This window comes from Augochlora pura, chromosome 8 (genome assembly GCF_028453695.1).
Source record: "Augochlora pura isolate Apur16 chromosome 8, APUR_v2.2.1, whole genome shotgun sequence".
Classification (NCBI taxonomy): Eukaryota; Metazoa; Arthropoda; class Insecta; order Hymenoptera; family Halictidae; genus Augochlora; species Augochlora pura.
In genome coordinates, this window is record NC_135779.1 from 3,099,046 (window position 1) to 3,109,397 (window position 10,352).

Below are 10,352 nucleotides of genomic sequence, written 5' to 3' on the forward strand. Positions count from 1 at the left end.
GGTGCGTTGCAACCTTTGCGATTCCTGCGAGCCTCGAGGACCCGGTGATTAGCTGTCTAGCAGCGAGGCTAATTGCTATTGTCTCGGGAGACTTCGCAGAAATTGGATCAGCTTGTCAGTCGAGCGAGGATTCCGGGAGAATGGAAAACAATATCGAGAATTGTTGTTGCCTTCTCAAACGTTCCTGTAAAGTAATTAATAGCGAGTAAAAGAAGAAAATTTGTATAGGGACATTGATGTTCTTTAGTAAAAAGAAGCTACATGTTTCAATGATAAAACTAAAAGTTGATTGAATATATAAAGGAATAATAAGAAATAAAAGACAACTTGACAAAGAAAAAAATTTTCTTTACCATTTTTGTAAACGATATGCAATTATAATATGCGTATACAGGTATATAGCAAAATTTGCGTAAGGACAGTCAATTACAATTTTATTATCAGGACACTTAGCTTTTTCAACTAAAGAATGTCTCTATATAAATGTTGAATGCAGCAGTTTGTTCAGTATTTTCTCAAGAATTTGCCAAGGACGTTCGAGGAGTCGGAGCACAACGAAGGGTTAACTTGAACGAAAAATAGGGTCAGTCGACTTTCAAGTGGAACGAGTCGAGCAATTTTCCGACCGGCAACTAAAGGATCCCTGTGAACGCGCTCGACCAGGCTACAGATTCTCTCTTTCGAGGCATAATTGAACGACACCGAAATTAATTAGCTTTCCCGTTAGCGTTGATCGAGTAGGTCTATTACCGTAAAGGAAATTGTTCGACGGAAGATTAATCGGTCGCCGCGCGGACAAGGCTCGCCGAATAATTGGAGAATTATCGCGGATCGGTGGTAAAATCTCGTTAACGCGTCAGGTTTTCAGGCGGCCAGACCTTTCGGCGTCTGTTTAACGCGTTCGAGACCGGTGACGCAACCCTCGCGTCCCCGTTCTTGTCTGATTCGCCGACATAATTAGTTCCCGCAGCCGGGAATTTCGCTCGGCAGTTTAACGGAGGACTGTAGAACAAGATCCCCGAAGTGCGGCAGAACCGTTGCTGCATTGTAACCGTTAACATCCTTATCTTCAACTATTTAACACATTCAAGGCCGGTGACGCAGCCGTCGCGTCACGTAATTAGTTCTTGGACCGTAGACGAAATTTCGCGCTGTAACCCGAGGAAATCGTGGAATAAGATTCTCGGAGTGTTCTACAAGGGTTGCTGCTTTGTAAACGTTACAGTCTTAATCTTTAGATGCTGCTACATACGTACATTTAGTTATGTTTCAAAGGAACACGGATGTTGTGTTTATTTTAAACGAACATAATTTTAATCAATACGAAGGTCTCCATTTTGTGGACTATTATTATTATAGTAATAGTACTATTATTATAGTAATATTTACAATAATAGTATGAGTTCATAAGATAAAGAAGAATACTGTACTGTACACGTATTCGAAATTAAATAAAATAAACGCGTATACTAAGATTTTTAAAATTTCCATCGAAAAAGTTCAAGAAAGTAAAAAGTGAACCACGTGGTATCTTGAGAGTTGCTCGAAATTGATCCCTCTACACGGGAACGCTCTCTCAACACCAGTTTAACACGTCGACGGGCAACCCTGTGAACCCTCTCGCACAGACGAGGCGAGCCATCTCTGTAGTCGTTTACCGGTACGTGATGCAAAACAACAGGAAAGAGGATTGCTTAATCCGAGCTTTCACGAAAGAAGTCTGGGAAAACGGGATCGATATCCGACGTCGTGTATCACAGAGCGACCGTCACCGCTGCGACGTCGTCCTCGAGGATTTTTGCCCGGCAGCACGTTAATTAACCGTTTTATTAATCAACGAACACCGACCGGCTGATTAATTAATCTCTCTGCCGTGGATCGTCCCCTTTAATCTTTCCTCACGAAATCTGCGCCGAGCATCCGGGAATTTTCATTCGAGACAGGGTTGAAAAAGGAATCACCGAACGCGGACCGTGATCTCCGCTCCTTCATCGTTTCGGATTCCGAACTTTATTTTGCCGACGGAATTAATGCAATCGAATTGCGATACAATCGGATAAAGTAATCAGATTCGCGGAAGAGATATTTCTCGAATATTTCGGAGAGTGCGATCATGATACGAGATAATCGCATGTCGAAATGATAACTGATGTCGCGGCTCTTTGGATTTGATTCGTGGCTCAATGTTCGACTTTGAACGCTCTTTTACGAATTCGCTATGATAAAATCAACTTTTCTGTAATCTTGCTTTTATCTTACCTTTACGTCATTGTTTAAACATCAGCTACGAACTTATTGCACTTTTCTATTTTTTTAATAAAGGGTTTTGACTTGCGAATGTTGATAAATATAATATCTTAGAATTAATATCTTAATATCTAATAATATCTTAATATCTAATAATATCTTAGTATCTAGTAATATCTATTAATACCTTAATATCCATTTTAATATCCCATAATATAATATCATTGACTTCGTTTAAAAATTTAAAAATAAAAGCTCGCAGTTTCTCAACAATTTTCAATACATCATTTTCGCAATGCAGGACTTCACTTTCCTACATGTCATATACTGTAGAAATGTTTTCAGAGTAATTGAGTTCAGTGATGAGAAAGCCGATAGTTTAAGGGTTAAAACGAGCCAAGTTAGTTTCCCCCTCAATTTTTTTTCCACAAAGTTACAACAGTTTGAAAGTCAACAATTTCCACCGTAACATTTTCAAGTTGGCAAAGTAGACTTTAGTTTTCTCATCTATCATATGCTACGACAATTTTTTCCGAGAAAATTAATTCGGGTGCAGGAATGCTAAGGGTTTAAGCTTTAAAATCAGCCTAATTAGACTATTGTACGATTTTTTTTTTGTGAAGTTGTAACAGCTTGATTATCAACAATTTTTATCATAATGTTTTCAAGACGAAAAACGAGCTTCACTTTTCTACTTTAGGACATGTTATAGAAATTTTTGCCAGGAAAATTGAATATAATATGATGAAAGCAGAGACTTCGCGCTTTCAAATGCCTCTCATTATACTATCGTACGATTTTCTGCCACGATGTTACATCAGCTTGAATATCGCCAATATTCGAAACGTATCTTTGGGACACGGACCTTCAGGCGATTTTGGGAATCCTGACAGATAAGCGATACTTTTCAAAAAAACTGCGCGAACTGGTCGTCACGGCTCACGAACAAAGTACTGCTGCGATTTTTTACATCTATAAATTTTCGATCGACACGCTGTTGTTTTCGTTTAAAAAAGTTTTGGAACCGCGTGTACAGAATTCGTCTTTTGCGACGCTTAGCCGACACTTCGCGATTTCGAGACGGTCTCGAAGACGACTCCGTCGTCCCAAGTGTCTCGATCACATCAAAGAAGGGACATCAGCCGCTCCGTTGAAATTCAATAACAGAACCTCTTCGCGTGGCATTGGTCGCTCTCATTGCTTCCCGTCTAACGCGACCAGTCTCTTATCCGACGGAAGCACGGCAAACTGCTCGAGGATCGAAGATCAAGCGGAATCCCAGCCGAGCTCGATCGGAATGCGAGGGTCAGTGTTCTAGCTCGGATCCCTCTATAAATCATGGATACCCTTTAATCGAGTCAGCTCCGTCGATTTCCATTCGTTTGGGAACCGGATCGTCCGGGTAAAGAGAGAAAGAGAGAGAGAGAAAGAGAGAGAGAGAAGAGAGTTTTACTCGGTCGTGTGTGATCGCTATATGGAAACTCGGGATCGTGAGCGGGCACTGGTTTCCCGTTGAGCGACTCAGAAGTCTTCTCTCGTAAGGAACTCGAGCCGGGTTTGCACAGCGAAAGCCCCGCCATTAGCGGCCACGGGACCAGTTTATCGCGATTCCGATCTCCCGCATCCGCGCCGCTGCCGCTGTCCGTTTTAGGGACGTCCGCCGATCAAAGGACACAATCGCGGATGCGTTTGGCAGGCCGCGGAACAAAGCGCGATCGCTCGTTACATTCGATTCGCAAACACTCCGCGATCGAGGCACGTCCGCCCGCACCCGCGCGTCGCTCGCTAATCGAACCAGACTTTGATGCCTCGAGCTGTGCCAGGGAGATCCTTGATACGGCCCTTAGCGATCGATACGTCATACACGCTCGTCCAAATACGCTCTGGGAACGATTCGACACTCGGACGGCGAACCCTTTTCACAAAAACATTACCGAACGCGATTGAGATCGTTTCTGTAGTTATTTATCAATATTTTCCAATATAGTTTCGAAAGTTAACGAATACATTAATTTGTCTATTAGCAGTTCGGGTATTAACTATTTCTTTGGAACGTTCTTTACTATAACAATTGGAAGAACAATGGCTGAGAATGTAATTGCGATTGTATCTTATAATTAATACAGACCATTTTTATTTTATATGGAACTCATAAAATTAATTCTAATATTTATTCATACGAAGGTACTGTGAAAACGGAGATATATCTTAAAAGCTTTGCTACGATCATTACTGGACCACGGATTTTATGCATTTATAACAAAATTGATAAAATGAAATACGGACTAATGAACACGTCAAAAGGATTTATCAAAATTATTATATTACTTTACCTTCCTATTTTATTTCTGTCCCTTACAATCAACGCAGACAATCTGTATTTTATGCAGAAATTTGCAGTATAACAATATGTCTCAATAAAGAAGCAAGCAAACCGAACGTCCATCCATTCAATAATCGCAGTTTGATATCTTCGTCGCGAGCAACTGTCGAAGCAACTGTCACTCCGGTCTCCGGCGAATTAATCCATCAATTTCCGATCGAATAAAATTTACCATAACAGTTCGGGACCCCGAGCCCGACCATCCCGCCTCCGGCACAGCCGATTATGCGTCCGCCGGACTCGACATCGGGATTAATTTTCAATTCGCAAATTTCGCAGGTCCTCCGGTTTAATCGCGCGATGGTCTGCGGCCGTCTCCCGTGGGCGCAGGGCCGAGGGTCCATTTATAATTTAGGCTCGTAGCAGCGGATCCGAGCACATATCCCCGGCCGGGGAAACTCCGGGCAACCGTAGACCGAACTATAATCCGCGGCCACCGAACGAGCGAGTTTCGACTGCCACCAGCCTCTCGGATCTTGCCCCGGATTCCAGCTTGCGGAGAATCTGTTTACGGCAGTTGCCTGCTGCCGCCGCCTCTGCCGCCGCCGCCGTACTTCCCCCCCCGGGGACTGTAATATCAACATTAGACTCGTCTCCCCCTTCCTCGTTATCCCGTCGCGAGGGCCAGCCGTTATCGTTGTCGCGCCCACTCCCGGAGAAATAATTGGTATTTGCCCGTACTTGCGGCTATATACCGCAAACGTTTTTCCGCCCTTTCTCATTTTCCGCGCGCACGTACCTCGTTGACTCCCGCTTCGTAATTGTTGCTCGTTCGCGACAACGGAACTCGGCCACCGGTATTGTCAATGTTTCGCGAACACCGCGTTATTTGGCTACCGTTTTTCTGGACACTGTTTTTTTTTCGTCGCGATTTTAAACGCGTTAACGACCGGGCGTTTTTATTAAAAATTTCCTAAACGAGCGATTTTAATGATATGGAGTTCCTTCGGTGTGCGATAAGTATTTTTGTAATTAATGCAATATCTTTTAGGTCATAAATGATCCATCATGTCCCATATACGGGACGGCCACATTTAAAATATTTGAAAGTAAATAATAATAATGGTAAATTAAGTTTAAGTAAGCTTAAAATAAAAGCATTGTATTTTTATAATTTTATTGATTTTTTAATTGCGGCCATATGTTACATTTTTCATCGGCATTAATGGAAACACTGTTTCAGTCAAAGAAGTCAATTATTGCAAAGAAGGATTCTTAATTTTGTAATTTTTATACGAATGAAAATATTGCTTTGTCATGTCATTGTATTATCTCGAACATGTATAGTAAGACATTAGGACGCTACTTTAACGGTACTGGGATAAAGATTTTTAGAAAGTTCGTCAATCTATTGGCCAAAGTTGAGCTTTATCGCATCGCTGTTCGAGCCATTGTCTCCTCGCGCGATCCCGGGCCCATATATCCGCGCCGGTACAAAATTAGTTAAACTGCTGGAAACACGAAGCTCGCGGAACATTTACGGCGAGCCGGTGAAACGGGGCGCTCGAATACTTCTTCGTATTCATGGTCGCATCGGTCACAGCGTATTCTCGACCCGTGTATAAGACGACCGAGCCCCGGCAGTGTCTCGCCCCCGATTTCCCGCGATTTCCAAGTCACCTAACGACTCTTTGGGAGAGAGACCGAATACTTCGTTCGGGTCCAGGTGGCTCCGTATATTTACGTATCCCCGTCGCTGCGTTATGCAGATGCAATCTAGTCGGCCGCGCGGAACCGACGACGGCGCTACCATAATGTCTGGTTAGGTGCCCGCCGTATCTCGCGCGCTCGCGACGCGATTTCGGCGGTCCTTCGTAAATCTTGCATCCATTAGACGGCCCCCGAAACTTTGCCGCAGCCATTAGGCCGTTAATGGTTTTAATAGCCGTTCGTTCGTAGCACGACCATGCGCGAGACTTCGCCATTGTCCGACCTCTACTGGCTGGATCCGGAATTCGATTTGCCGGGAGACCGCGCATTGCCACCCACCACCCCCGGTTCTCGACAAACGGTTGTTTAATAAATACTTTTTTATTACAGCCGGATGATCGCGAGAAAGTTTCGCGGCAAGCGAATTTCGGCGTTGGCCGGCTGCGAACGGCCATTAATTCCGTACAACTCGCAGCCGCGTGCTACCGGCGCGGTCGGAATTAATGTTTGAGAGTGCAGCGTATCGGATTGTTCGGCCGGTGAATAAATTACCGGGCCCGGAAATTATAATCTCGCATTATCATTCGGTTCGAGGACGGCTCGAGTTGCCCCGGCGATCAAGATAAAATCGATTCGCGAGATCTGGATCGACGTGTTACACTCTACGGTGGGAATCCGCAGGGACTCCCATTAATACACTTTCTAAAATTCCATAGCTATACTATTAAAATCGGACTAAATAATTTGCATTTTTCTTTCAGATGATAAAGGGACTAGTGTAGTAGACGATGACTGAACTACTTCGTTATAGATATGCTGTTATTTGGAGTGACAGAATAAAATAAAGAAAATTCAATTCAAATTGGTTAACGCAAAGTCAAGTTACATGCGTTGACTGTTTTAAAAAACTACAGATTATATATTATACTTTTATTGGTCGACGGTGTCAAAAATTGCAATCTTCAATTTTTTACAGCTCATATCAAAGTCATAGCAATATTTAAAATTTTCTTTACAGGCTCAGATAAAAATTTTAAAGAATGAAAATTATGTAGCTTTATTTGTCATTCCAAACAATAGCAAAAAAAAACATTTTAAGTATAATTTATTAAACTGGTCTTTCTACCGTCTAGAAAATATTCGAGTCGTTTAATCCGGCTCCAAAGAATTATCCTGTCTTAACAGTTGTTCGAATATAAACGGAGTCACTGTAGATTTTCATTCGAGCGTTCCGTTGCCCGGCGTTAAATCGCATGATCTCCTTCGTCGGGCGTTTTCCTATCGAGTTTCTTCGTGAATTTCTTATTGCACGGCGTTGTATTGTTCCGAGATTAGTGGGCATCCGGCAGCTGCCCGAGGAATCAGAGGAAAACACGTTGAATTTTTCCTGAGCTCCGCTTCTCCCACCGTGGATGCTGCGCTCCCGCTGCGGCGTGATTGCAATGTCTAATCCGGCGCGGGTCACGGCCCTACAGTCTGCGCTCGCACGATAATAATTCTGCCCTCGTAAGACCCTACAATTGCCGCCCTTTGCATTTCTAATACTCTCGTGTGTGATGGCTACCTCCAGCCTTGAAGATGCTGCGGCCATTCGCAGTTTTAGCGAAAACTTGGCGTTTTTTACCTCTTGCGTTCTGGAAGCCTTCAAATGGCGGATCTACGTGGTTTTGATGATTTTTGTAGCGCAAATGACCCTTAGAACTTGCAGTCTTTCGAATATTAACTATTTTAAATACATCGTTTTAGCAGTCGCGATGTAGGTCTTCACTTTGCTACCTGCCACGTGCTGCAGAAATTTTTTCAGAAAAATTAAGTTTAGAGATGTGAAAGCTCATAGTTCAAGGGTTAAAATGAGCCGAGTTTGGTTGTCCTTTAATTTTTTTTGAAAAAGTTACAACAGTTTAAAAATCAGCAATTTACAGCGTAATATTTTCGAGGTGGCAAAGTAGGCTTTCATTTTCCCGTCTGTCATAAGATTTGCAAATTTTTTCCGGAAGGATGAATCTAGGTACATAAAAGCTAAGGGTTTAAGCTTTAAAATCAGCCTAATTAGACCATCGTACGATTTTTTTTTTGTCAAGTTACAACAGCTTGATCATCAACAATTTTGATCATAATATTTCCGGGGTGGAAGATCTGCTTCACTTTCCCATTTTAGCATATGCTATAGAAATTTTTTCAGGAAAATTGAATAAAACCCGGCGAAAGTGGAGACTTCGCGCTTTCAAGTGCCTCTGATTATACTACCGTGCGATTTTTTGTCACGTCGTTACAGCAGTTTGAATATCAAGAATTGTAAAATTAAAAAGTATCTTTAGGATATGGAACTTCGGGCAATTTTTTGGGGGGGACACCGGTGGAAAATGCGAATCTTTTCTAAAAACGTGGCAAACTGGACGTGACGTCATGTGTACAAAGTGCTGGCGCCATTTTTTCCATCTATAAATTTTCGAGCGGCACGCTTTTCACCGTGCTCGTCGTTCGAACGAACAAAGGCAACGACTGATGAAACGTTTTAGTTGAACGGTTTCCCATCCTACCAGTTTCTCCTTTTTTTTTTCGGCCCGCTCAATCGAAACCCATACGCTCCCAATATGACCGCGTCGTACAATATTATCGCTGGAGATGCTGTGTAAATGGAAACGACGTGGGGTTAAATTGAATTCATTTTCCCTGAAGCACCGCCATCCGCTTCCGCGAACTCCGCGCTGTCCTCGGCGCAGGATCGGACACAGAAGCTGCTCCATTAAGCTTATTCGACTCCATTACCTCCTCGTCTCCCATCGCTGTCGATGTTCGATCCATTCATTTTTCCCGATATTTTCTAACTCCGCGATCGAACAATGTTGCAAGCTTGACTTCTTTGCAAAATCAAAGTACGATCCTCCTAGGTATTTATACTCTAAAATTAGATGGAACAAAAAGAAATTTTTAAGACGTCTCGAGTGTGCTATAAAGGTCCTAGGAACGTCTTGTGTTACAAATCAAGACATCTTATGGATATTTGATGGACATCTTTAACCCTTTACATTATAATAACCAGTCAGACTAGTGACGAATATTTCGTGCATGATCCAATAAATATAGCTTTCCATCATTTCTATTAAATTCAAACAAAATTTGAATCTTCTGTTATCAAAATGCAGAAATGAATGTAAATGAAGACAATAGGGACACAGAAGGCACCTCATGATATCAAGGAAAGTATTAAGGATGAAGAAATGGTAATCAACATAGTTCTGACAGAAATCATAGTGCAAGGGATTAAGACAAGGGTTTACAGGTCGTTCGTCGACCATTTGTGAGAAATGTACTACATAAAATATTATATAATAGTACGTATTAAAGAGTGTAAGGCGTTCAGACCTAAAATGGACGTGAAACAGTCGTGTTCAAAACGTCCAATACTTACTAGAAAATCTTGCAGAGTCAAGACAATAGTTCCAAGCCCATTTCGCTGGGTCTAACGAAGAAGTACGATTAACGCTACGTTCTCTTCGCATCTAATTCAGGTGTAAATCTCAATTTCTCGAGAAAAAGGGAGAAAAGACGCGCCACGAAGGTTCAAAGACCCCGGCCACGGTGGTTAGAGTTAATTCCACTCGACTCGAACCGGAATTTAATACTTCTGGCACGCGCATTCTCTCTCTCTCCTAACGATATTTCTCCGGGGGTGAGTTTATTTCGGACCCGGGAGAAAGAACTGGATGAATATTACAGAGGAACAATGCCGCCGACCGCGACGGTTCCCAATGCAAATCACGGTAAATGCCGGTGAAAGCCGTAACCGGGAATTATTTCATTTGCGCCGCTCGCGAAGACGAATGCGCCCCTGGGACCGTTTAATGCGTGAACTTTCCGCCATGCTCGAGGAGGGTGCATTTCGTCGACGGGCTCGTTTCGATCGGTCATTTAACCCTTTCGTTGGCGAGCTATTTTACAAACGTTTGCGCGGTGTTGCTAATTGCGCCGTTGATTTCGGTTTTGTCGGTACACCTGGCAAAATAGAATATTAGCGATAAAAATGATCGATAAACCGTCGGGAAAAAATGATACAGCGAATTTTAGGGAG